Source organism: Mobula hypostoma, chromosome 26 (assembly GCF_963921235.1).
Source record: "Mobula hypostoma chromosome 26, sMobHyp1.1, whole genome shotgun sequence".
NCBI lineage: Eukaryota > Metazoa > Chordata > Chondrichthyes > Myliobatiformes > Myliobatidae > Mobula > Mobula hypostoma.
In genome coordinates this window covers 11,172,014-11,198,300 of record NC_086122.1, presented here as the reverse complement: position 1 = coordinate 11,198,300, position 26,287 = coordinate 11,172,014, and the positions used below count along the sequence as shown (strand labels likewise).

Genomic DNA, 26,287 nt, shown 5'->3' with positions numbered 1-26,287 from the left:
CAGGACCAAAAGAAGCTGTAATCTAGTCAGCTCCATCTTGGGTACTAGCCTACAAAGGACCCAGGACATCTTCAAGGAGCGGTGTCTCAGAAGGGCAGCATCTATTATTAAGGGCCTCCAGCACCCAGGGCATGCCCTTTTCTCACTGTTACCGTCAGGTAGGAGGTACAGAAGCCTGAAGGCACACAGTCAGAGATTCAGGAACAGCTTCTTCCCCTCTGCCATCCAATTCCTAAATGAATATTGAACCCATGAACACTACCTCACTTTTTTAATATATATAGTATTTCTGCTTTTTGCACGATTTTTAATCTATTCAATATACGTATACTGTAATTGATTTACTTGTTTATTTTTTTTCTTCTTCTTCTACATTACGTATTGTATTGAACTGCCACTGCTAAGTCAACAAATTTCATACCTCACGACTGGTGATAATCAACCTGATTCTGATTCTGATTCTGAGAAGATGATAGCTTATTGGAGTACTTCTCTATTTTGTGTTATGTTTTTGATCAATTAGAATTAAAGTGATATGTTCCCATGGAATAACAGAAATGATAGTTAAACCAAAAAAAGGCCTGAATGTTAAACAGTATAAACGGGAAAAGGATTGAACTTGATTTAATGCCCGTCTCATTGCCTATTGTTATACAGTTAACTGGATGTGCTGTAATTTATTTGGTTTACAAAAGTTACTGATGCATGAATATTACAGCGTTTATGTTTCATTTGTCTCCCCCGTTCAGGGGTGCTACAACCACGAAGCCAATTAATGGGCAGTTCACAGTGTGGCAAGATGTTGTCAGATGCTTCGCTGCAAGTATTAGGGTGGCAAGAAACTACAAGTTATCGTGTGGTTGTGAATAAAGTTGACATCTCCTTCACAATCTCCATCAACACAGGAGGACCACAGGGAAGTGTACTTAGCCCCCTGCTCTTCTTGCTTTACACCGATGACTGTGTGGCTAAGTAAAGCTCCAATACCATATTCAGATTTGCGGATGACACCACTGTTGTGGGTTGTATCAAAGGTGGTGATGCATCAGCATACAGGAGGGAGATGGGAAATCCAGCTGGGTGGTGTAATTACAGCAACCTCTCACTCAATCTCAATAAGACCAAGGAACTGATTGTTAAATTCAGGAGTGTGAGGTTTCTTGTGAATTCTATTGTGCTTTTTTGAATTTTGGTTGCCTGCAAGAAGATGAGGTACCTACCTGCTTCAAGCAGACTTCAATTATATCTGTGCCTAAGAAGAATGTGGTAATGACTGTCGTTCAGTAGCACTTACACCCAGAGGGATGAAGAGTTTTGATAAGTTGATGATGAAACATACGAGCTCCTGCTTGAGCAGTGATTTGGATTACCTCCATTTTGCCTACTGGCACAACAGGTCTACAGCAGATGCCAGTTCATTTACTCTTCATTCAACCCTGAAACATCTGAATAGCGAAAATGCTTGCATCAGGATGCTCTGTCGACTACAGCTTGGCATTCAATATTATCATCCCCTCAAAACTAATCAATAAGCTTCAAGATCTTGGCCTCAAAACCTCCTTGTGCAATTAGAACATTAATTCCCTCACTTGCAGACCCCAGTCATTTCGGATTGGCGACACCATCTCCTCCACAATCTCCATCAGCACCAGTACACCACGATGCTGTGAGCTTAATGCCCTGCTCTACTCACTTCACACTTACAACTGTATGGCTAAGCACAGCTTCAGTGCTATATTTAAGTTTGCTGACAACAACGTTGTTATAGGCTGAATCAAAGTAGTGATGAATCAACATACAAGAGGGAGATTGAAAATCTGGTTGCATTGGTTCCACAACAACAACCTCTTACTCAGTGTCAGCAGCACCAAGGAGATGATTATTATCTTCAGGAGGAGGAAACCAGACGTCTATAACCCAGTCCTCATCAGGGGTCTGAGGTGGAGAGAGTCACAACTTTAAATTCCTCAGTGTTATCATTTCAGAGGACCTGTCTTGGGCCCATCACATAAATGCAATTACATAGAAAGCACAGCAGCACCTCTACTTCCTTAGAAGTTCGCAAAGATTTGGAGTAACATCTAAAACTTTGAAAACCTCTATGGATGTTTGGTGGAGAGTGTATTGACTGGCTGCATCACAGCCTGATAAGGAAGCACCAATGCCCGTGAACATAAAATCCTACAAAAGTAGTAGATAGGGCCCATCACGGGTAAAGCCATCCCCATTATTGAGCACATCTACATGGAGGGTGTCATAGAAAAGCAGCATCCATCATCAGGGACCTCCACCAGCCAGATCATGCTCTGTTCTCACTGCTGTCATTGGGAAGAAAGTACAGGAGCCTCAAGACTCAACAGGTTCAGGAACAGTTACTACCCCTCAATTATCAGGCTCTTGAACCATAGGGGATAACTTCACTCAACTTCACTTGCCCCATCACTGAACTGTTCCCTCATCCTATGGATTCACTTCAAGGGCACTTATCTCATGTTCTCGATATTTATTGCTTTCTTATTTATTATTTTCTTTTCTTTTTGTATTTGCATAGTTTGTTGTTTTTTGTACACTGGTTTCCATCCTGTTGGTGTCGTCTTTCATTGATTCTGTTATATATTGGATTTATTGAGTATGCCCACAAGAAAATGAATCTCAGAGGTGTATATGGTAATATATATGTACTTTGATAATAAATTTACTTTGAATTTTGAACCTTTGTTGTTGTTCAGTCGTTAAGTTGAGTCCGACTCTTCGTGACCTCATGGACCATAGGGTCCACATGGCAAGATACGGAAGCAGATTGCTAGGCCTTTCTTCCACGCAGGTTGGGACCCACCTGAGTTTGAACTCACGACCATCTGCCTTGAAGTCCAGTGCTGATGCCACTACACCACCTTTGAACCTTTAGTTCTAGTCAATCCCAGGGAGAAATTGTAAACTTCTCACAGACTTCACCTGAGTTCAGGATTGAACACAGAAGCATCAGTCCCTCCAACTATGGTAACATGCCAACCCATATTACAGCCTGGCAGTGTGACCTAATCACTTTCACTTCTGCTTGCAAGTGCCAGGGTGTAAGGGATGGGAAGCACATGCCAGTGACATCCATATCCCTTGAACAAGGGCTATCAGTGTTCATATTTTCAAAACATATTCAGTATGCCTTCTTGCCTGTATTCATTGAACCTCAATCAGATTATCCACCTGAAACATCGACAATTCTTCCCACCCCCTCCCAACAGATAGTGCTCAATCCACTGAGTTCCACTAGCAGTTTGTTTTTTGCAATGCAGCATCTGCAGCCTCCTGTGCCTCCATGTTCACTGAACTGCATCTGTCTAATCTGTCTCAGCTCCAGCTTCCAGCTTTGCTCGTGAAGCATCCATGTTGGAACAGGTGAGATGGGCAGACGGCAGTGCTACATTGCCCAGCGCTTAATTAACTAATGACCTGATCTACGAAAATTCAAGTACCTCTGTGCCTGGAAAGATCACACCATTTGCACCCTGATTCAGTGGGAGATAAATGTTTGCTGCCACAAGATGGGCTAATGACCCCACATCAGTATAAAAACTGACCGATCTCCCCTCTCTCCACTTCCCACCATCTACATCCAACACCTTACAGGCTTTTGGTCCTTTTACCTATCCTCCTATTGTAATGAGTAATGAATCAGCATTCTCTGCCACTTGTTAGATTTGGAAAAACAGATTAATAGCTGCCCACCTGAGTGAGAATCCATTAATATGTTGTTTTCCAAAAACCAAGTGATAATTACTACATAGAAACGGTCAATGAGGGTATGGTATAGAAGCCTGCTTAACATGGCAATGGAGCAACCCATCTCCCATAGTGGTCCTTCATTGACTTTGCACAAACAAGGCAAAAGTAAAATTGATTTGATATAAGGCAAACTTAGTTTAATGTATGAACGGCTTCCAATATTACTTTCAGATTACATACTGAATGATTGTGTTTTATTGTGCCTTGCTATTAAACTTCAGTGTTTTATGTGTAAGCAGTAACAGAGCTTACAACATTTGTCAGGGTACGTCTGGCCTTGGTTTGCATTAATGCACGTAAGTCTGGTTTGCAATAACGTCATCTGTCATCTGGACCATTTACAACATGCATTTCGTTTGACGGATGCTGAGAATTCTGCCCCTTAAGGATAGGAGGAAAGTCTGTCCATTACTTCCGAATATCGGGCCAAAGAACTGAAGACCTGTGGCCCAGGTGACAACTCTATTTCTTTCCTGACTGACACTTCTTGACCAGTTGAACGCTTCCGGCATTCTTTGTTTTTAACTACCGTGTTACACTCGGTGTCCACTATATTAGGTCATCTGTACACCTGCCTGTTAATGCAAATATCTAATCATCCAATCATGCAGCAACTCAGTGCATAACAGCACCCATATATGGTAAACAGGTTCAGATATTGCTCAGACCAAGCATCAAAATGGGGAAGAAATGTGATCTAAGTGACTTTGACTGTGGGATGATTGTTGGTGCCAGATGGTGTGGTTTGAGTATGTTTTAGAAACTTCTGACTTCCTGGGATTTTCATCTACAACAGTCACCAGAGATTACAGTGAGTGGTGCGAAAAAATAAAAAGACATCCAGTGAGCAGGAGTTATGTTCTTGTTAGTGAGAGGGGTCGGAAGGGAATGGCCAGGCTGGTTCAAGCTGACAGAAAGGCGACGGTAGCTCAAACGATCATGTACAAGAGAAAATCTGCAGAGGCTGGAAATCCAAGCAACACGCACAAAATGCTGGAGGAACTCAGCAGGCCAGGCATCATCTATGGAAAAGAATACAGTCGCCATTTCAGGCCGAGCCCCTTCATCATAGATGCTACCTGACTTGCTGAGTTCCTCCAGCATTTTGTGTGTGTCGCTCAAATAATCATGCATTATGCCACTAGAGCAACTCTGAATGCACAACATGTCGAACCTTTAAATGTATAGTCCACAGCTGCAGAAGGCTGCAAACATATGCTCAGTGGGCATTTTATCACAAATGACTTGATTTGGTCCAACCAAGCAGAGTTCACTGCCAGGAAGGCCCACCAGCGCCTTTACTTCCTGAGAAAGCTAAAGAAATTTGGCCTGTCTACTGAAACCCTCACTAATTTTTATAGATGCACCGTAGAAAGCATTCTTCCAGGGTGCATCACAAGCTGGTATAGAAGTTGTCCTGTTCAAGACCGGAAGAAGCTGCAGAAGATCTTGAACACGGCGCAGCACATCGCACGAACCAATCTTCCGTCCTTGGTCTCACTTTACACCGCACGCTGTCAGAGCAGTGCTGCCAGGATAATTAAGGACACAACCCACCCAGCCAACACACTTTTCGTCCCTCTTCCCTCAGGGAGAAGGCTCAGGGGCATGAAGACTCGTACGGCCAGATTTGGGAACAGCTTCTTTCCAACTGTGATAAGACTGCTGAACAGATCCTGACCCGGATCTGGGCCGTACCCTCCAAATATCCGGACCTGCCTCTCGGTTTTTTTGCACTACCTTACTTTCTATTTTCTATTTTCTATTTATGATTTATGATTTCAATTTTTAATATTTACTATTGATTTGTGCTCCAGGGAGCGGGAAGTGCAGAATCAAATATCACTGTGATGATTGTACATTCTAGTATCAATTGTTTGGTGACAATAAAGTATAAAGTATTAGGTACAGCAGTTACCAAATAAAGTGGCCACTCAGTGTAATGCTTCCCAACAGTGACCACCTCACTCAACTACCGGAGAATTAATTTAACTCCAGTGTCCATTCTAGTTAAAGGGGAATGCTAAGTATGTTGGTAAACAAACTTACCCTACAACCATCAGGCTCATGGACCAGTGTGTTTAAATTCATTCACCTTAACGATAACCTATGCCACAAACTGTAGTCTCCATTTCAAGGACTCCACAATTCATTGTTCCCAGTATTATTTTTTATTTGTACAACTTGTCTCCCTTTGCACATTGGTTGTCTCTCAGGGTCCGAGGAAGACTACATTGTGCAGGGTGGCAGTGTTTTATTTTATGAGGCCGAGTTGCGAGCTCGACATCCACCCAGCATGGATGGGGAGCACACTCGGGGGTGGTCTGTCACTGGATTGAACTCGGAAACCTCCGTTCTCAAGACCAGCACTGATCTCACTGCGCCACCAGCCGACCTTTGCACAATGTAACCAGTGCGTGAAAGATATTAAAGTGGAAGAGCCTTGCACAGGGAAGATCCCACTCTCTCTGCCTCAGAAGTCAGGATCCACTGGCACAAAGGATTGTTACGTCTGGCAACTTCCTTGGCTGCATTGGATGACCACGTCTTCTTAAGTGCTCTGCCGCGCCCTACGCACTCCACAATGCGCTGCTGCAACGTCTTCTCAGCTGTTGAACCCCTGGGGTTTGCTCCGCTTGATCCACTGAAGCAGTCTTCGCATGCTGGGATGAGCAAATTCCTATCTCACCAAGGGTTTCAGACCCGTTGGCTACCCTCACCTGGTTTAGCCAGCCTGTCGAAGCCGTTGCCCGGGGTGTGGCCGCTGTCGCATGCAAACAGCTACGAGGAACCACAGGTGAGAGCTGGGCATTGGTAGGGACCAATAGATGACGAGCCACTCCAAGGAGTGTGACAAGCCCCCCATCTGGAGGTGCTACCCCTCCCATGCACCCCATGCACCCCATGCACTAACATTGGTTGTTAGTCATTATGTAATGTTTATCATAAATTCTATTGTATTTCTTTATTTTCCTGTAAATGTTTGCAAGAAAATGAATCTCAATATATGGTGACCTACACGTACTTTGAAGATCTATCTGCCATTTGAACATCTAGCATGACACTTGCCTCCATGCCCCATCTGATCTTGCATAAATGCAAAAGAATGCAGATAAATGATCATTCCACAATATGAAACTCAATCGTTCTTACACTTTCCTCCCTACCATACGCATATGTTTCATCAAAGGAAAGATTTAGAGTAAAGGCTGACATGAAAATCAATGTCAGAGCATTAACATCAGAAAGGAAACACTAATAATGCTCAAGAAATTTGGTGTCATACAGGACTTGGCAGCGGACCTGACAGCAATCTCACCACAACTATTCATTCATTCCACCATCAACGTACAGTAGCAGCAGTTTATACCATCTACAGCAACTTGACGATACTAGCGAGCATCAGATCCTTAACGTTTCCTTAGGTAAGTACCCTCTGACAGTGAGCACTTGATGCTGGGAGGAAGGATACCTAGCAGACATGTAGATACACAAAAACAAACTGTTCACTGACATTCAGGGAAAGCTTGCTCAAGACCGTGGAGAGCATTCTGACTGGCTGCATCATTGTCCAGTATGGGGGGGTGAGGTAGGGGGCTACTGCACAAAATCGAAGTAAGTTGCAGAAAGTTGTAAAATTAGTCAGCTCCATCATGGGTACTAGCTTCCATAGTATCCAAGACATCTTCAAGGAGCTGTGACTTAGGAAGGTGGCGTCCATCATTAAGGACCTTAACCACCCAGGACGTGCCCTCTTCTCGTTGCTGGGAAGGAGGTACAGAAGCCTGAAGGCATACACTCGACAATTTAGAAACAGCTTCTTCCCTCTGCTATCCGATTTTTAAATGGACACTGAACCCATGAACACCACCTCACTAATTTTTATTTCTGTTTTTTTTTTGCACTATTTATTGTAACGTAACTATTTAATAGACAATAGGTGCAGGAGCATTCCATATATCCACCACTCTCTGGGTGAAAAAGTTATAGACGTATGTACTCACTGTAATTCAGTTTTTTTCTCTATATCTATTTATTATGTAATTCATTGTACTGCTGCCATAAAGTTATCAAACTTCACAACATATGCCGATGATATTAAACCTGATTCTGAAGAGTCTGTAGAAACTCACACACCTTCTGCATTCATGACGTTCATAGTTCCTGCATGGGAGTTGTCTGTGTTACTCCAGTGCTCAAGAGGAGATTCCCTCCCCTCCTGCTCTGTGAGCCAGTGGAAATCAAAGGCTTCCCTCTGGCTTGTTCATACAGAGTGTGTTGAGGGTGAACCTTTCCTGATTATTGGTATTGGTTCATTATTGATACACCGTTAAGCTTGGCTGGCATACTTTTTATATGGATCAAATCATTATACAATGCGTTGAAATAGAGTCATTGAGTCATAAAACACTACAGGACAAAAAACAGGGCCTTCAGCCCATCTAGTCCATGCCAAACTATTAATCTGCCTAAGTCCATTCAATCTCCATCCAGACCATAGCCCTCCGTATGCCTCTCATCCATGTACCTATGCAAGTTTCTTATGTTAAAAGTGAACCCACATCCACTATTTCTGCCCACCGTTCATTCCACAACCTCACCACATGCTGAGTGAAGAAGTTTCTACTCATACTCTACTGAAAAACATTTCGCCTTTCACCCCTAACCCATGACCTCTAGTTGTAATCTCACCCACCCTCAGTGGAAAAAGAATGAATGTATTTACCCTGTCTAATTTTGTATACTTCTATCAAATCATACCTCATTCATTTACAGTCTAGAGAATAACGTCCTGGTCTATTTTGCCTTTCCCTGGCAACAGTCTTGTGAATTTTTTTCTACACACTTATCAATCTTTATTAACATCTAGGCCTATTTGCCTATTCAGTGCTGGACAATCTAGAGAAGACCCCCCCGCCGAGAATTGAGATATAAATGGGTCTTAGACCAAAAGTTTAAAAAAAGGCTGTTATAATTTGATATTATTACATTACTTTGTAATAATCTCATATTATTAAGTTACTAAGAAACAAATGGTAGGTGTTTGTATGTTAAGGGTAAATATATTTGTTTAGCATTGTGCCCCAGCAAAACAAAAAGTTGATACACTATTAAAATAAAAGAGGAGGAGTGTACCGTATAGCCTACAGTATAATAGGGGACTACTTTATGTTTCAGTAACACGTCGTTGAATGCGCTATTATGCACGTATTGATCTGTACGTGTGTGCCAAGTTTGGATTATGCCAGTAAAGAACCATGAATCTTAGCTCCTGTCTCCAGCGTTTTTATTAATAGCGTTGTTGTGTAACCAGGCCACATACACAACAAATTGGCGATGAGGTTAATGAACCTACATCGTATTGGGACGTCATGTTTTAATCGATGACGACACTCGGAAGAAGAGCACAAGGAATGAGCCAAGGAGCGGGAGAAGGAGGCAGAGCGAGGCCGCGAGTCTGAAAGGGGTCGGGAACGTCGGGAGACCAAGAGACACAGTCAGAGCTGCAGCACATCCAGCCGAGATCACAGCTGGTGCTGACCCCCAGGGGCTGAGGGTCTGACTGCCCCAGAAGGGAAATAAAAAGGAGCGACACACACACACACACACACACACATCTAGCTGGAGTGCGCTCGTGGCGCTACCAAAAGGACACATGAGTCAAAAAGGAAAATAAGAGGAGAACAGAGCTTAATTAACATAAAAAAGATGGCAATGATTGGAACCATTACAGCATTTGATAGTAGCATTGAAGACTGGGCAACTTACATTGAGAGAGTGGAGTTATATTGTGAGGCTAATGGTGTTATTGATGAAAAGAAAGCCAGCATCTTATGAGTATTATGGGAGCAAAAACATATGGCCTGCTACGGAGCTTGTTAACCCCTGAAAAGCCAGCTTACAAAATGTTCAAGCAAATAGTAGACACTCTCCAACAGCATTTAAACCCAAAAACACTGGTCATTGCTGAAAGATTAAAATTTCACACTCGGAATCAGAGCAAAAATGAAAGCATTTCTGGATATTGTGCTGAATTGCGCAAATTATCAGAACATTGTCAATTTGGAGCTGGTCTATCGGACGCATTGAGGGACAGGTTAGTGTGTGACATGTACTGTGAAATCACACAGGAGAAGCTCCTGGGTGAAAAAGAACTTACATTAGAGAAGGTGCTGAACATTGCAATATCAACGGAAACAGCAGCACGAGGTGCTTCAGAGATACAACAAAAATCTCTGGAATATGCTATGAATAAAATGCCACTGAACAGAAATGAAGGAAAGAAATGTTACCGTGGTAGGAACATGTCACATGACCCTGATGACTGTTGGTTTAAAGACGAAGAATGCAGAAACTGTGGCAAACAGGGCCATATTGGCAGAGTATGCAAAGCTAGTAAACAGCAGAAAAAGGACAAAATACAGAGAAACAAGAAACCCCAGAAAGGAAAACACAACAATGTACACAAAATGGAAGAAAGCAGTTCTGATGAAAACGACTCAGACGAAAGTGAATTGTCTTGTCTGCAACTTCACAGGGTGAAAGAGGCAGATGATCGAAGAGTAATAAGGATCACTCCACAAGTGGCAGGCGTGAGACTGAAAATGGAGTTGGACACAGGCTCAGCTTTAACAGTGATCTCTGTACATGACTACAAACGACTGTTTTCTCACATACCTCTGAAACGAACTAAACTACTGCTGAAGACTTACACAGGACAGAGAGTGCATCCCAAAGGTAAAATTAAAGTGACAGTGACCCATGGAGACAAAACACAGCAGCTGAACCTCTATGTACTGAAAAATGGAGGACCACTGTTGCCGGGACGTGAATGGCTAAGGAAAATCCAGTTGGATTGGCACACCATCAAGGCACTGGATGTGTCAACAAAGGAGGGCAGCTCGACAGAGAAGACGTCTGCAGCTCTCCTCTCACCCATTATCGAATATTACAATGATGAGGAGGAGCTAGACAGCGTCGACGATGAGGACGAATGCAGTATCCGTGGGCACAACTTGGATGAATATACAGAGGATGCAAGGGAGACAGATATTGCCGATAAGCAGGATGGTGAAGACTACCTGGAAGTAAAAGAGCAGATGTACCAGGAGAAATTGACATCTCTCGAAAGATAGCTACAGCAGTTACAGGAAGGCACTTTGCAGGAGTATCAGAAAAGGATGAAGAAACTGGATCAACAATACAAGGAAGGACTATGAAATGCAGAGCTTTTTCTGAAACTGGAGACAGAACAAGTGGAAAGGAATTATATTAAAGAGAAGAAAGCAGCAGTGAAGGAATTTGAAGATAAAAAGATTGAGTTAGAAGAAAAGAAAAAGATGATTGAGAATGAGAGGCTAACAATGGAAATCCCAGGAGATTCTATGGAGGTAAAGCCAATAATGACTAGGAAACTAAGGAGGAGGCCTAATGACCAAAGAACTGTTCCAATTGCAGACAAAAGACAAAGACCTGAACCTGCGCAGTTAAATAACTTGTTAACAGATGAACAGATAATGGAAGATCGGCGAACTCTCAATAAGCTTAAATCTCCGAAAAGGCCAGCATCTCCGTCTTCTCCTGAGCAACTTCCCAACACTCCTGCTGAATCACCAACACAAAGATATGAAGCATGGATAGAAGGTGGAAAGTTATATTACGATAAGAGATGGTATCATAAAGGTCAGGCTACCTACTTGGAATCTAAGCAGAATACGAAGATTGGCTGTGTAATTAGGTCAGCTGGAATGAATGAGATATGGGTAAGGAAGACAAGTGATAGCACAAAGATGCATATATATCTAGGACAGCTGCACAGAGGAGTCTTCATTATACAGAGGCAATCTGCTGCCTAGAACTCTTAGCAAGCTGAAGGCGCACATCTTCTTAACTCCCTATGCTCAGAGGTCAACTTTTCATGACTTTTATATGGAAATCTGTATTAAAACAAACACGTTTATTGACAGACTGAATATCTCACTATTTGAAGACACTTTCCAATGCCATCTCAGTTTTGATGATTGCATATATTTTTAGGAATAACATTCACCTTTTCATGGATTTCTCTTTGCTTTCATCATCTTTGCAAGATGGAGGTGACTGTTCTTTATGGCTGGAACCTGCCAATTTGTGGATTGTTCAATTTATTCCAGACAATAGAGTGAAGGCCTATTTGCCTATTCAGTGCCGGACAATCTAGAGAAGACCCCTCCCCCAGAAAATTGAGTTATAAATGGGTCTTAGACCAAAAGTTAAAAAAAAGGCTGTTATAATCTGATATTATTTTGTTACTTTGTTATAATTTGATATTATTAGGTTACTAAATAAACAAATGGTAGGCGTTTGTATGTTAAGAGTAAATATATTTGTTTAGCATAGTATCCCAGCAGAAAAAAAACAGTTGATACACTATTAAAATAAAAGAGGAGGAGTGTACCGTATAGCCTACAGTATAATAAGGGACTACTTTATGTTTTAGTAACACGTTGTTGAATGCGCTATTACGCACATATTAATCTGTACGTGAGTGCCAAGTTTGGATTATGCCAGTAAAGAACCATGAACCTTAGCTCCCGTCTCCATCATTTTTATTAATAGCATTGTTGTGTAACCAGGCCACATACACAACTGCAGTGTTCAGACCCAGTCAGTGATCGCTCCCAACGGAGGCCACCAGAGCGTTCGTACTAGCTGGGAGTTCTGAGTCACGGAAGGACTATTCGGTGTTCTGAGATTTATGTGATTAGGATGTACTTTATATTGTTTTCCTTAAGATTTTCAGCTTTCTTTTCTTGAGGCCGATTGGCAGGTGGGCAATCTGTTCTTTGTGTGTGAATGCTCGGGGGAGGGTCGGGGTTACTGTTACTGTTGCTGTTTTTTCTGAGGGGGAAGGGTTTGGGATGTGTTGCTATTGTCACTGTCTTTTTTTCTGCAATTGACAGGATCGGGGATTGTATTGTCACTGATTGTTTTCTCTGCAGGTGAAGGGTTTGGAGTTTGTTATTGCCGCTGTTTTTTTTCTGCGGGGGAGGGGATGGAGGTTTGTTGCTATTGTTGCTGTTTTTCAGTGGTAGAGGGGTGGGGGATTTTGGGGTCTGCGAGTTTTGTTTATTTTTCTTTTTTGTGCGGGGTGATTTGATGTATGGCTATCTGGAGAAGACGAGTATCAGAGTTGTATTGTACATGCATATTTTTACAATAAAATGAACCTTTGAAACTTTGAAAGTTCTCTTTATGACCCTTTCTACCAGTGACGCTACTTTCAAGGAATTATGGCTCTGTATTCCCAGATCCCTCCGTTGTACCACATCCTCAATGCCCTACTGTTAACTGTGTAAGACCTACTCTTGTTTGTCCTTCCAAGGTGCAGCATTCCAATCTAGATGCAAAAAAAAATCATTTAAAATCACCCCATCTCTTTCAACTCCATGCATGGATGACCACTCTGATCTCTTTTGCTCTTAATACATCTGTAGAAATCCTTGGGATTCTCCTTCATTTTGTATGCTAAAGTAACCTTCTTTTCGCTCCACCAAGTTCTTTCTTAAATGTTAACTTGCAATGCTTATATTCCTCAAGTACCTCATATGCTCTTTCCTGCCTATATCTGTTGTGCACCTCCTTCTTTTTCTTATCCAGGGCCTTGAAACCTCTTGAAAACCAAAGTTCCCTCAACCTGTTATCGTTGTCTTTTATTCTGAAAGGAATGTATAAACTCTGTACTATCAAAATTTCAATTTTGAAGGCCTTTTCCAGAAAACAACCCAATCTACATTTGCCACAGCTTTTCTCCAATGATAAAAATTGGCCTTTCTCCAACCCAAGGACCAGATCTATCCCTCTCCATAATTATCTTGAAACTAATGGCATCAAGATCACGAGTTTTCAAAGTGTGCTCCTTTTTAAGCTTCTGTCACCTGCCTTGTCTCACTTCCTAATAGAGTATTGAGTATTGCACTCTCTCTCATTGGAACATCTATGTACTGATAAAGGAAACTTGCCTGAACACATTCGAAAAGCTCTATCCCATCCAGCCCTTTTGCAGTATGAGTGTCCCAGTCAATATGTGGAAATTTAAAAATCACCTTCTATAACAACCTAATGTTTCTTGCAAGAGATTTCTATCTCTCTAGATCACAGAGCTAGATTAAGGTAACACAAAAATCAGAATCAGAATCAGGTTTACTATCACCAGCATGTAACGTGAAATTTGTTAACTTAGCAGCAGCAGTTCAATGCAATACATAATCTAGCAGAGAAAAAAATAATAAATAAAATGAAAATATTAATAATAATAAATAAACAAGTAAATCAATTACGTACATTGAATAGATTTTAAAAAGTGCAAAAACAGAAATACTGTATATTAAAAAAAAGTGAGGTTGTGTCCAAGGATTCAATGTCCATTTAGGAATCGGATGGCAGAGGGGAAGAAGCTGTTCCTGAATCACTGAGTGTGCGCCTTCAGGCTTCTGTACCTCCTACCTGATGATAACAGTGAGAAAAGGGCATGCCCTGGGTGCTGGAGGTCCTTAATAATGGACGCTGCCTTTCTGAGACACCGCTCCCTGGCGATGTCCTGGGTACTTTGTAGGCTAGTACCCAAGATGGAGCTGACTAGATTTACAACTTTCTGCAGCTTCTTTTAGTCCTGTGCAGTAGCCCCTCCATACAAGACAGTGATGCAGCCTGTCAGAATGCTCTCCAAGGTACAACTATAGAAGCAACACTCACAGCAAGCTGGAGGAACTCAGCAGGTCGGGCAGCATCCGTGGAAAAGATCGGTCGAAGTTTCGGGCCAGAACCCTTCGTCAGGCCGATCTTTTCCACGGATGCTGCCCGACCTGCTAAGTTCCTCCAGCTTGTTGTGAGTGTTGCTTTGACCCCAGCATCTGCAGAGTATTTTGTGTTTACAACTATAGAAGTTTTTGAGTACGTATATTTGTTGACATGCCAAATCTCTTCAAACTCCTAATAAAGTATAGCCGCTGTCTTGCCTTCTTTATGACTGCATTAATGTGTTGGGACCAGGTTAGATCCACAGAGATCCTGACACCCAGGAACTTGAAACTGCTCACTCTCTCCACTTCTGATCCCTCTGTGAGGAGTGATATGTGTCCCAGTGCAGAATGAAGTGTAAAAGCTACTGAAAAAGTGCAGTGCAGGAAAATATTAAATTGCAAGGACATACAGCTGGTTGTGAGGCCAAGGGTCCATTTTATTGTGATTAATGATAATTAGATGAAATTTCCTTGCATATTGAAATTTATGGTATCCAAATCATTGCCTGCAAATGAGCACATTGGCGCTGTTTTTAAATGCATAAACTACTTTGGAAATATCATGAATTTGAACTAGTTGCACTCATTTCTGTTGGTGTTACCTGTTATTAGTTTGGGCAGGCAGCACGGGTGTCTGCTCTCCACTGCATTTCCTGTGGGCGATGACATCTCCAACGAGTTCATGAAATAATTAACAACAGGAGAGGATAACCAGACCATGATTTTTAACTTTCATGAACCTAGGAACTTGTCAAGCTGAATATAATGAATCATACTTGATTTACACTGTCATGTGTGAGACATCATTTAACAGTTTATAAATCCTTCCCCGCCAACTCCATAACCCAGGTCATTTCACAACTTCCATTGGGCAGGATATACAGGAGTCTTAGATCCCACATTACCAGGATCAGGAAAAGTTATTAACCTACTCTTGAACCGGAGTAGATTACTACACTCACCACCACTCTGAACTGATTCTACAACCTACTGACTCACTTTCAAGGACTTTTTACAACTCATGTTCTGACAACTGTTTTCTATGTACTGTATTTGCAAAAATTGTTCTTCTTTTGCACATTGGTTATCTGTCAGTCTTTGTTTTTATATAGCTTTTGTGTAAATTCTATTGTATTTCTTTAATTCCCTGTAAATGGTTGCAAGAAAACAAATCTCAAAGTAGTTAGTGTTAACATACACATATTTTGATAATCATTTTTACTTTGACTTTGAAGCACATTAAACTTCACTGCATGCTGGGCTGGGCATTGGAATGCCACTGATATCTTAAATGCACTGTTGCCTCAGCTCTGATTTTGTTCAAAGTTCAATGTAAGTTAATTATCGATGTAAGTATTTATCACCCTGAGATTAATTTTCCTGCCGACACTCAGAATAGAACAAAGAACTGCAAAGAATGAATGAAAATCATTGAATGAATTAAAATCAATGAAAAACTACACACAAGCAAAGTCTGACAAGCAACAAATCTGCAAAAGTTGCTAGCCAGGGTGGTTTGAGCTCACTATGTTACTTCAGCCATAGACAGCCAGATTTGTAGCAGCAATGATCTTGTGCAGTAGTGTGACAGGATAACGCTACGGTGATAACACACACAAAATGCTGGAGGAACTCAGCAGGTCAGGCAGCATAGAACATAGAACATAGAATAGTACAGCACATTACAGGCCCTTCGGCCCACAATGTTGTGCCAACCCTCAAACCCTGCTCCCCCACCTTAAATTGCTCCATATGCCTGTCTAGTAGTCTCTTAAACTTCACAAGTGTATCTGCCTCCACCACTGACTCAGGCAGTGCATTCCATGCACCCGCTCTCTGAGTGAAAAACCTTCCTCTAATATCCCCCTTGAACTTCCCACCCCTTACCTTAAAACCATGTCCTCTTGTATTGAGCAGTGGTGCCCTGGGGAAGAGGCACTGGCTATCCACTCTATCTATTCCTCTTATTATCTTGTACACCTCTATCATGTCTTATCTCATCCTCCTTCTCTCCAAAGAGTAAAGCCCTAGCTCCCTTAATCTCTGATTGTAATGCATGCTCTCTAAACCAGGCAGCATCCTGGTAAATCTCCTCTGTACCCTTTCCAATGCTTCCACATCCTTCCTATGGTGAGGCAACCAGAACTGGACACAGTACTCCATGTGGCCTAACCAGAGTTTTATAGAGCTGCATCATTACATCGCGACTCTTAAACTCTATCCCTCGACTTATGAAAGCTAACACCCCATAAGCCTTCTTAACTACCCCATCTACCTGTGAGGAAACTTTCAGGGATCTGTGGACATGTACCCCCAGATCCCTCTGCTCCTCCACACTACCAAGTACCCTGCCGTTTACTTTGTACTCTGCCTTGGAGTTTGTCCTTCCAAAGTGTACCACCTCACACTTCTCCGGGTTGAACTCCATCTGCCACTTCTCAGCCCACTTCGGCATCCTATCAATGTCTCTCTGCAATCTTCGACAATCCTCTACACTATCTACAACAGACACTATCTACAGCAGCATCTATGGAGGGAAATGTTTTGGGCCAAGGACCTTCATCTTCATCAGGACTGGTTGAAGGGTTTCATCCAGGAATGTCGACTATTCCCCTCCATAGATGCTGGCTGACCTGCTGAGTTCCTACAGCAAGTTGTTGTTATGTGCATTGCTCAAGATTTCTAGTGTCTGCAGATTTTCTGATGTCTCTGATAGTGCAGTGGTGCTAGGTCATGGCATTGAACTGCTCCAGTAAAAAGGGTGGGGCCACCATTGTCAAGGTGCCCCTCCCTACACTGATTTCCCTCCTCCTGCCTTCCTCCACCATCACTATCTCCCTGCCCCACTTCTTCCCATCTCCACGGCATGATTGCCACAAAGAGTTCCCTTTAACAGTGCCTACCTGCTTCCTCACAATCAGAGTGTGGATGAGCTGGGATCTGGGAGCTCGGAAGCAGCAACCCGCTGGAACTCACCTGTTGGGTTTTAGTAACTCTTTTAAGAGAATAAACATAACAATGATTTATTAAAGGGATGATGACAAAAATTTTAGAATTCTAAAAACTAGTTTCTCAGTGTTTGAAGCAATCAGCAGTAAAATTAAGTTCTCTTCTCATTGCTCAGTGTGTAGTTACTCCTACATCATGATTTGACAGCTCCAGGTAATTTTATAAACAGTCATAAAAAGATGAAAGCAGAAGATACAAGTTTCAAATTCCCCGTTAGTCATTAATAAATATTGAAGTATTTTCATTGAGAGGCTATTAATATATACTCTGCTATTGAGCACACATTGAAACAACAGACCAAAGTCATTTCCACATATGAGAAGGTGCAGGTCTGCCAGGATGCTGCCTGGACTGGAGAGTACTAGTTACAAAGAGAGGCTGGACAAACTTGGGTTGTTTTCTCTGAAATATCTGAATGGTGAGTTTCAGGGGGATGGGAACCAAACTGCCAGGACAGATCGTGGAGTGGCTGTGGAGAAAGATCTTGTTAAGCCTATGTACAAAGTCAGGAATCAAAAGGCTGAACAAAGTGGGGCTAACGTTCTGTATATTGCAATGCAAACGGTACTTTATTATAGGACAGACGGATGAGCTTAGAGCATGGACCAGCATTGGGAACTATGACATTGTAGCCATGAGTGAGACTTGGTTGCAGGAGGGGCAGGACTGGCAGCTCAATGATTCCGTTGTTTTAGATGTGATAGAACGGAAGGGAATAAAGGGGAGGAATGGCATTACTAGTCAGGCCACAGCAGTGCTCAGTCAGAGCAAACTGGAGAGCTTGTGAAATGAGGCTTTACGGGTAGAACTAAGATATAAGAAAGGTATGGCCATATTAATGGATTATATCATAGATAACCCAACAGACTGTGGGAATTTAGAGGAGCAAAATTGTAGGGAGAACACAGACGGTTGCAAGAAACATAAGATTGTAATTGTAGGTGATTTAACTTTCCACATACTGACTGGGACTCCCATACTGTAAAAGGGCTGGATGGGAAAGAATTTGTCAAATGTGTTCAGGAAGGTTTCTTTAATCAGTTCATAGACATTCCAACTAGAGAGCATGCCATACTAGATCACCTATTAGGGAATGAGGCACCCTGGTGACAGAAGTTTGTGTAGGGGAGCACTTTGCATCGAGTGATCATAATGCCATTAGTTTCAAAGTAATTATGGAAAAGGATAAGCCTGGTCCTTGGGTTAAAATTCTGAACTGGAGAAAAGCCTATTTTGATGGTATCAGAAAGGATCTGGCAAGTGTGGATTGAGACCAGTCGTTTTCTGGCTAAGATGTACTAGGAAAGTGGGAGGCCTTCAGAATTGAAATTTTGAGAATACTGTGTTTGTATGTTCCCATCAGAATAAAAGGCAAGGACAATAGTTTCAGGATACATTAGTCTTTGAGAGATATTAAGGCGCTGGTTAGGAAAACGAAGGAGCTGCACAACTGGTATGGGCAGGTAGGAACAAAGGAGGTATTGGAGGAGTTTAAGAAATACAGGAGAACACTTAAGAAAGAAATCAGGAGGGCTAAAAGAAGATATGAGGTTGCTGTATCGGTCAAGGTGAGGGAGAACCTAAGAGCGTTTACAGAAATGTTAAGAGCGAAAGGATAGCAAGGGACAAAACTGGTTTTCTGGAAGATGAGGGTGGAGCTGAAAGAGATGGGGGAGATCTGAAATGGATGTTTGTATCTGTGTTTACTCGGGAGACACAGACTCTACAGATATCAGGCAAAGCAGCAGTGAGGTCACGGACCCTATACAGATTGCAGAGGAGGAGACTGGTGCTGTCTCAAGGCAAATTAAGATGGATAAATCCCTTGGGCCTGACAAGATGTTCCCTCAGGACCTGTGAGGGACTGGTGCAGAAATTGCAGGGGACCTAGCTGAGATATTTAAAAAAATCTTTAGCCACAGGAGAGGGATGGGAGGATTGAAGGATGGCTTGTCTTGTTCCATTGTTTAAGAAAGGTTCTCAGAATAAGCCAGGAAATTATAGACTTCTGAACCAGACATCTCTAGTGGTAAAGTTATTGGAAGGTGTTCAAAGGGACTGAATATATATATAAGTATTTGGATAGACAGGGACTGATTAGGGATAGTCAACATGACTTTGTGTATGGTAAGTCATGTCTAACCACACTTATAGAGTTTTTTCCAGTAAGTTATCAGGAAAGTTGATGAAGGCAAGGCAGTGGATGTTGTCCACATGGACCTCAGCAATGCCTTTGACAAGGTCCCGCATGGGAGGTTGGTCAAGAAGGTCCAGTCACTTGACATTCAAGATGAAGTAGTAAATTGGATTAGATATTGGCTTCGCGGGTGAAGCCAGAGTGGTTGTAAATGGTTGCCTCCCTGACTGGCGGTCTGTGATGAGTGGTGTGTCGCAGGGATTGGTGTTTGATCCATTGCTGTTTGTCATCTATATCAATGATCTAGATGATAATGTTGTAAACTGGATCAGCAAATATCCAAATGACACTAAGATTAGGGATGTAGTGGACAGCAAGGAAGACTATCATACCTTGCAGGGGTATCTGGACCAGCTGAAAAAATGGCAGATGGAATTTAATGCTGACATCTGTGAGGTGTGGTACTTTGGGAGGACCATCCAAAGCAGTAGGATACTGAGGAGTGTGGTAGAACAGAGGGATCAGGCAATATAGATCCATCATTCCTTTAGAGTGGTGTCACAGGTAGATAGGGTCATAAAGAAAGCTTTTGGCACATTGGCCTTCATAAATCAATATACTGAGTTGGGATGTTATGTTGAAGCTGTACAAGACATTAGTGAGGTCTAATTTGGAGTACTGTGTGCAGTTTTGGTCACCTACCTACAGGAAAGATGTCAATAAGATTGAAGGAGTGCAGGGAAAATTTACAAGGATGTGGCCAGGACTTGATGACCTGAGCTATAGGAATAGGTTGAATAGGTTCGGACTCAAGTCTCTAGAATGTAGAAGTTGAGGGGAAATCTGATAGAAGTATACAAGATTATGAGAGGTATGGATAGAGGAAATGTAAGTGGGCGTTTTGCACTGAGGTTGGGTAAGACTACAAGTAGAGGTCATGGGTTAAGCGTGAAAGGTGAGATGTTTAATGGGAACATGGGGGGGACTTCTTCACTCAGAGTGTGGTGGGAATGTTGAACAAGTTGCCACTGTAAGTGGCGGATGTGGGGTTGATTTCAAGAAATTTGGATAGAATTACTGGAACTCAACTTCCACATAACCCTGTATTATTTCTACTAGGTGATATTGAAGGGATAAAGCTGAAACTTAAATTGAATAAATATCAGAAAGAATTTATAAAAATTGCATTGGCAGTAGCTAAGAAGACTATAGCAGTTACTTGGAAATCTGATTTGTATTTAAGTATGAATCGTTGGAACAATGAAATGGCTAGTTCTATTCCACTTGAAAAATTTACTTATAATTTAAGAGATAAATATGAAACATTTTTGAATATTTGGCACCCTTATTTACAAAAGATAGGATGGCATATTTAATTGCTCCGATAAAGATCTTGGTCCCTTGGGGAAACTAACGAATAAGTATACTAAATTTATTTTGAATCCCATGGAGCATGTGGAAACCTTCCAATACCCAGGCAGTTCTTCTTTTTTTCTTTCTTTCTTTTCTTTTTTAGGTAGGACTATATATGGGGGGGAGGGTTAACGGGAGGGGGGAGGGAAGATATTATCTTTCCATGTATTCATTTTGAAAACTTAATAAAAATTATATTAAAAAAAAGAAATTTGGATAGGTACATGGGTTATGGAGTATTATAGTCCAGTTGTGGGTTGATGGGACTAGAGAGACTAATGGTTCAGCATGAACTAGATGGACCAGAGGGTCTGACTCTGAGCTGTAGTGTTCTGTGACTCCATGAATCTATCAGAGGCTGAGTGGTTAACTTGAAGAATATTAAATCATGAGAGGCAGAGATAGGGCCAATAGTGTTTTTTCCCTCATGGTGAAATGGGGGCGGGGGGAATTCATGGAAATGTAGCAGGCAAGTTTTGTTTTACATTGAATGTATTAGGTACCTGAAGTGCACTGCCAGGGTAGGTGTAGAAGCAGATACAATAGTAAGGGGCATATCGTCAGACACAGGAACAGGCAGAGGAAGAACGGAGTTGGGATAGTTAGATTGGCGTCATGTTTGGCACAGAAAAGATGGACTGAATAGCCTGTTCCTACCCTGCATTCTTCTATGTACTAATCAATCATTAATTTTCAATACTAATAAATAACAACTACCAAGACCAATCAATGGGGCCTCCCTCCCCTCCTATTTGTCGCACTTACTGTTGTAGACAAAGGGCACAAAGCATTGTTGAGGCTCCCTACCACCCATCCCAACATCTCATTGCCTCACTACCATGTGGAAGGAGGTACAGGAGCATCAGGATTTGGACTGCCAGACTGAGAAACAGCTTCCTTCCTCAGGGTGTGCGACTAATGAATACACTGAGATCTCATCACTAGGACAACGAGTTGTTTCCTGCACTGTTTTATGGTTTACTGTTTACCTGTGCTGCACACTACATGCATTAAGCTTGAAGCTGAACATGAAGTATTATTTTCTGCAGGGGACTGAGGACCTGCAATAATTTTCCAAGAAGACTGCAATAAAATTTAATATCGTGCTGTAGCTTAACAATAAAAACCTGCCAAAATGCAAATTGCCAAACTACATGCAACCTGTTAATACAAGAGTGCGATACCTAATATGTCATAGCAGTAAAATGTGTGTGGGCAAGTGAAGAGTAATTGCACAATGAACGCAAAGCCATGTTTGAAATTAGAGCAGGGAAGAACATTAAAGCTGTATCTCTTTGTACATATTCACAATGTTAGTACTTGCAGTATAGAACATCCAATACGAACGTCCAAAAATACATTGAGTTTCATCTTTCACTTTGCCCGCAGGCCCTATTACTTTCATGTCATAAATTTATTGTGAATTAGTAAATGCCACAATGAGGACGAATAACCAGTTTCCTTTGCCAATAACACTCCAATGATAAAGGAACGGACACTGCGGACAGAAAAGGGAGTGAGGCAGAAATTAGGCAAATCGACACAGATCAAATGTAAAGAGAAAGCAAGAGACAAAACAAATAACATCTTTTAAAACCTCCAGGAAGAAAAATTACTGCCTGCAGGTCTGACATTCCGCAGTCAGAACTATTACTTTCCTGGGTCAGCGAGGTTGTGTTTCATGTTAAGACCATAAATCAGGTCATTAATAGACTTCTTACAACATGGAGAAGCAGCAGTAAATATCTGCGGTGGGATTCAGTTGAAATTACAAAGCAAATCCAGAGATTTCTTGAAGCTCAAGGGGGGAGCTGGCATTTAGCTGCTGTTTTTACAGGGCTAACGCTGGAGTGGCACAATGCGTTCAGCTGTGTGCTGATTCACAACTCACAGTGGATCTTTGGCTTGTCTCAAGCATCTGGGCTTTTTGTGCATCACCAACAGCAGGTGTCAGAAAGTTCGTATTTTCTGCTCGTGGTATCTTTTGGTATCATTTAACCCTTGAGAAATGTCTATATAACAAAAGGAAACTAGAATAAAAAATTAGAACATTAAGTATTGCAGCTATAAGCTAACCTTGTGAACAAGCTTATAAAGTCAATATTTGCTGGGAATAAAAGCAGAACATGCTGGAGATACTCAGTGGGTTAGGCAGAAATTGCCGTGACAGAAACCGTGTTAATGTTTCAGGTCAGTGACTCTTTATCAGAAGAGTATACAAGTATGAAGGAGAAGAGATGAAATGAAATGAGTATACAAGCATGTTTTAAGGTGCAGAGAGGGGAAGGGATGACGAGGACAAAGGGAACATATATGACAGGGTGATCAAGATTGCTGAGGTGATATGCTAATGTTTGATAGCTGTCTAGGAGAAGAAAATGAATGGTTTTAAATTGTAGGACCTGATGTGGCTGGAGGAGAGTAATGATACAAAGTCATCAACTGTAACAATCACTTTGTTCTTCTCTCTGCACAGATGCTGCTCAGTCTGCTGGGTATTTCCAGCAGACTTGATGCAGGGTTTTGACCCAAATGCCAGCAATTCCTTCCCCACATGGATGCTGCTCGAGATGCTAAGTTCATCCTGCAGATTATTTGCATTTCTTTTATTTCATATTTACAGCAACAGTTATGTCCTATACCTCACATTGCCAGAACATTATTTTCTCTCTCCCTAATGACCATCATCTTACTTTTTTTCTACTCCGGACTAATCTACTATGATGTACAAGTGTTTATCTCTCTCTCCCAAATGATGATTGAAAGACAGTCAATAACTTGTGATTGCTGGAGACCCTTGATCTCTATCCTATCACAAACATTTCCTTGGTTCTCTCCACTCCTTCCTTTTTCACAACATAAAGTACAATGTGCTTACTTTCTCATTTCTTCAGTTCTGACAAAGGTTCATTAGCTGGAAATGTTAACCTGGAAACTTAGTTTCTGTTATTTCTCTACCACATCATTCTCTCAGTTTGGTTATATGACTGAGTTACATTTTAGATTTAGATTATGAGAACACTCAGTCCTCTTTTATTGCCATTTAGAAATGCATACATGCATTAAGAAATGATACAATGTTTCTCCAGTGTGATATCATAGAAAAACAGGACAAACCAAAGACTAACACTGACAGAACCATATAATTATAACATATAGTTACAGCAGTGCAAAGCAATACCATAATTTGATGAAGAACAAACCAAAAGTCCCCGAGACGATCAACTCCCGAGTCCCTGATAGCAGGCGGTAAAAGGGAGAAACTCCCTGCCATAAACCTCCAGGCACCGTCAACTTGCCGATGCCTTGAAAGCAGCCGACCACAGCCGACACTGAGCCCATCGGTCCGAAAACTTTGAGCCTCCGACCACCCCCTCCGATACAGCCTCCTGAGTGCCATCCTCTGCCGAGCACCTTTGACCTCGCCCCAGCCGCTGAAACAAGCAAAGCTGAGGATTCGGGGCCTTCTGCTCTGGAGAATCCGGTTACCACACAGTAGCAGCGGCAGCAAAATGGGCATTTCAGAAGTTTCTCCAGATGTTCCTCCGTATTCTCACATCTGTCTCCATCAAATCAGAATTGTGCACCGTACCCTACTTGACAGATAACAGATATCATTCACCGGAGAGGCCACGCACGCTGCCATGGCGTCACCATCTTCTCCTCCTCAAATATTCCATGCAACCTCACTTGATAAGTTGTTTGTTCAGATTTTTATTGTGTAGGCCACAATTAGGATCAGCTCTTCCAATTTGACTACAAAGCCTGGTGTCATAGAGCATAGAAATGAGCCCTTGAGCTCACACAGACCATTAAGTACCAACCATGTTAATCCCATGTGGTCTGCAGCCTTTTATACCTTAATGATTCAAGTGTTCATATAGATATTTCTTAAATGTTGTGAGCGTGTCTGTCCCCACCATCCTCTCAAGCACTGCATTCCAAATTTCAAACTCCAAACACCCTCTGGGTGAAATAATTCTTCCTTGTATCCCCTCTCAATCCCTTACTTCTTAAACCAATACCTTCTACTTATAGAGACCGCTGCTATGGAGAAAAGTTATCACAGTCTTCCTTACATAAGCTTCTCATTGCATTCGGCCTACCCTTCAACCTCTTCTGCCTGAAGGAAAGCAAACCTAGACACTTCAGACTTTTGTTATAAGTGAGACACACCATCGCAAGCAACATCTCGGTAAAAATCCTCTGCACCCTCTCAGAACTAATATTAACCCACAGAGTAAACAGGAGATGAAATAGCAGCTTGTATACTTGATGGTGAATCCCAAGTCTGTTTCCTGCCAAAACCAGGATTTCTGCTTGTGCTTTTAGTGCAATTGCCTGCCGGTGGCGTAGTGGAATCTGCACTGGACTTTGAGGCAAGTGTTCCTGGGTCCGAATCTAGCCCCCTCCTTGCATGCTTTGCATCGGTGCAGGGTTGAGCATCGAGTTAGCAATTCAACCTCATAAAGACAGACAAATGCTAAAGAAATGGTAAGGTTGCCTCCCGATGTGCCACAATCGTGGTCAGGAACAACAAATTTTCGTGCAATTAGAGTCATGCACACAACCAGAAGAAAACCAGAGACTATGGTGCTCCTCAGGGGTCAGTATTGGGACTGCTCCTTTTCACATTGTTTGTCAATGATTTAGATAGTGGAATTGATGGCTTTGTGGCAAAGCTTGCGGATGATACGAAGATTGGTGGAGGGGTAGGTAGTGCTGAGGAAGCAATCTGATTGTCACAGGACTTAGACAAATTGGAAGAATGGGCAAAAAAGTGGCGGATGGAACACAGCGTTGGGAAATGCATGATAATGCATTTTGGTAAAAGGAACAATAGTGCAGATTATTTCCTAAATGGGGAGAAAATTCAAGCATCAGAGGTGCAAAGGGACTTAGGAGCCCTCGTGCAAGACTCCCAGAAGGTTAATTCACAGATTGAGTCTGTGGTAAAGAAGGCAAATGCAATGTTAGCATGTATTTCAAGGGGAATAGAATATAAAATCAAGGAGATAATGCTGAAGCTTTATAAGACACTGGTCAGGCTGCACTTGGACCAGTTTTCGTCCCTTTATCTCGGAAAGGATGTATTGTCATTGGAGAGATTCCGGAGGTGGTTCATGAGGATGACTCCAGGAATGTAGTGGTTAGCATATGAGGA

The 26,287-nt window shown here is 42.0% G+C and overlaps 1 protein-coding gene and 1 pseudogene across 1 annotated transcript in view; one reads left to right on the top strand and one right to left on the bottom strand.

Annotated features, from left to right (window-relative positions):
* Window positions 1-11,639, top strand: part of LOC134338216 (sin3 histone deacetylase corepressor complex component SDS3-like) — a 162,400-nt pseudogene extending 150,761 nt beyond the window's left edge.
* The window catches only part of LOC134338281 (ephrin type-A receptor 7-like), a 795,126-nt gene that overhangs the window by 553,379 nt on the left and 215,460 nt on the right, over window positions 1-26,287 (bottom strand). The gene's annotated exons all lie outside the window — the stretch shown is intronic.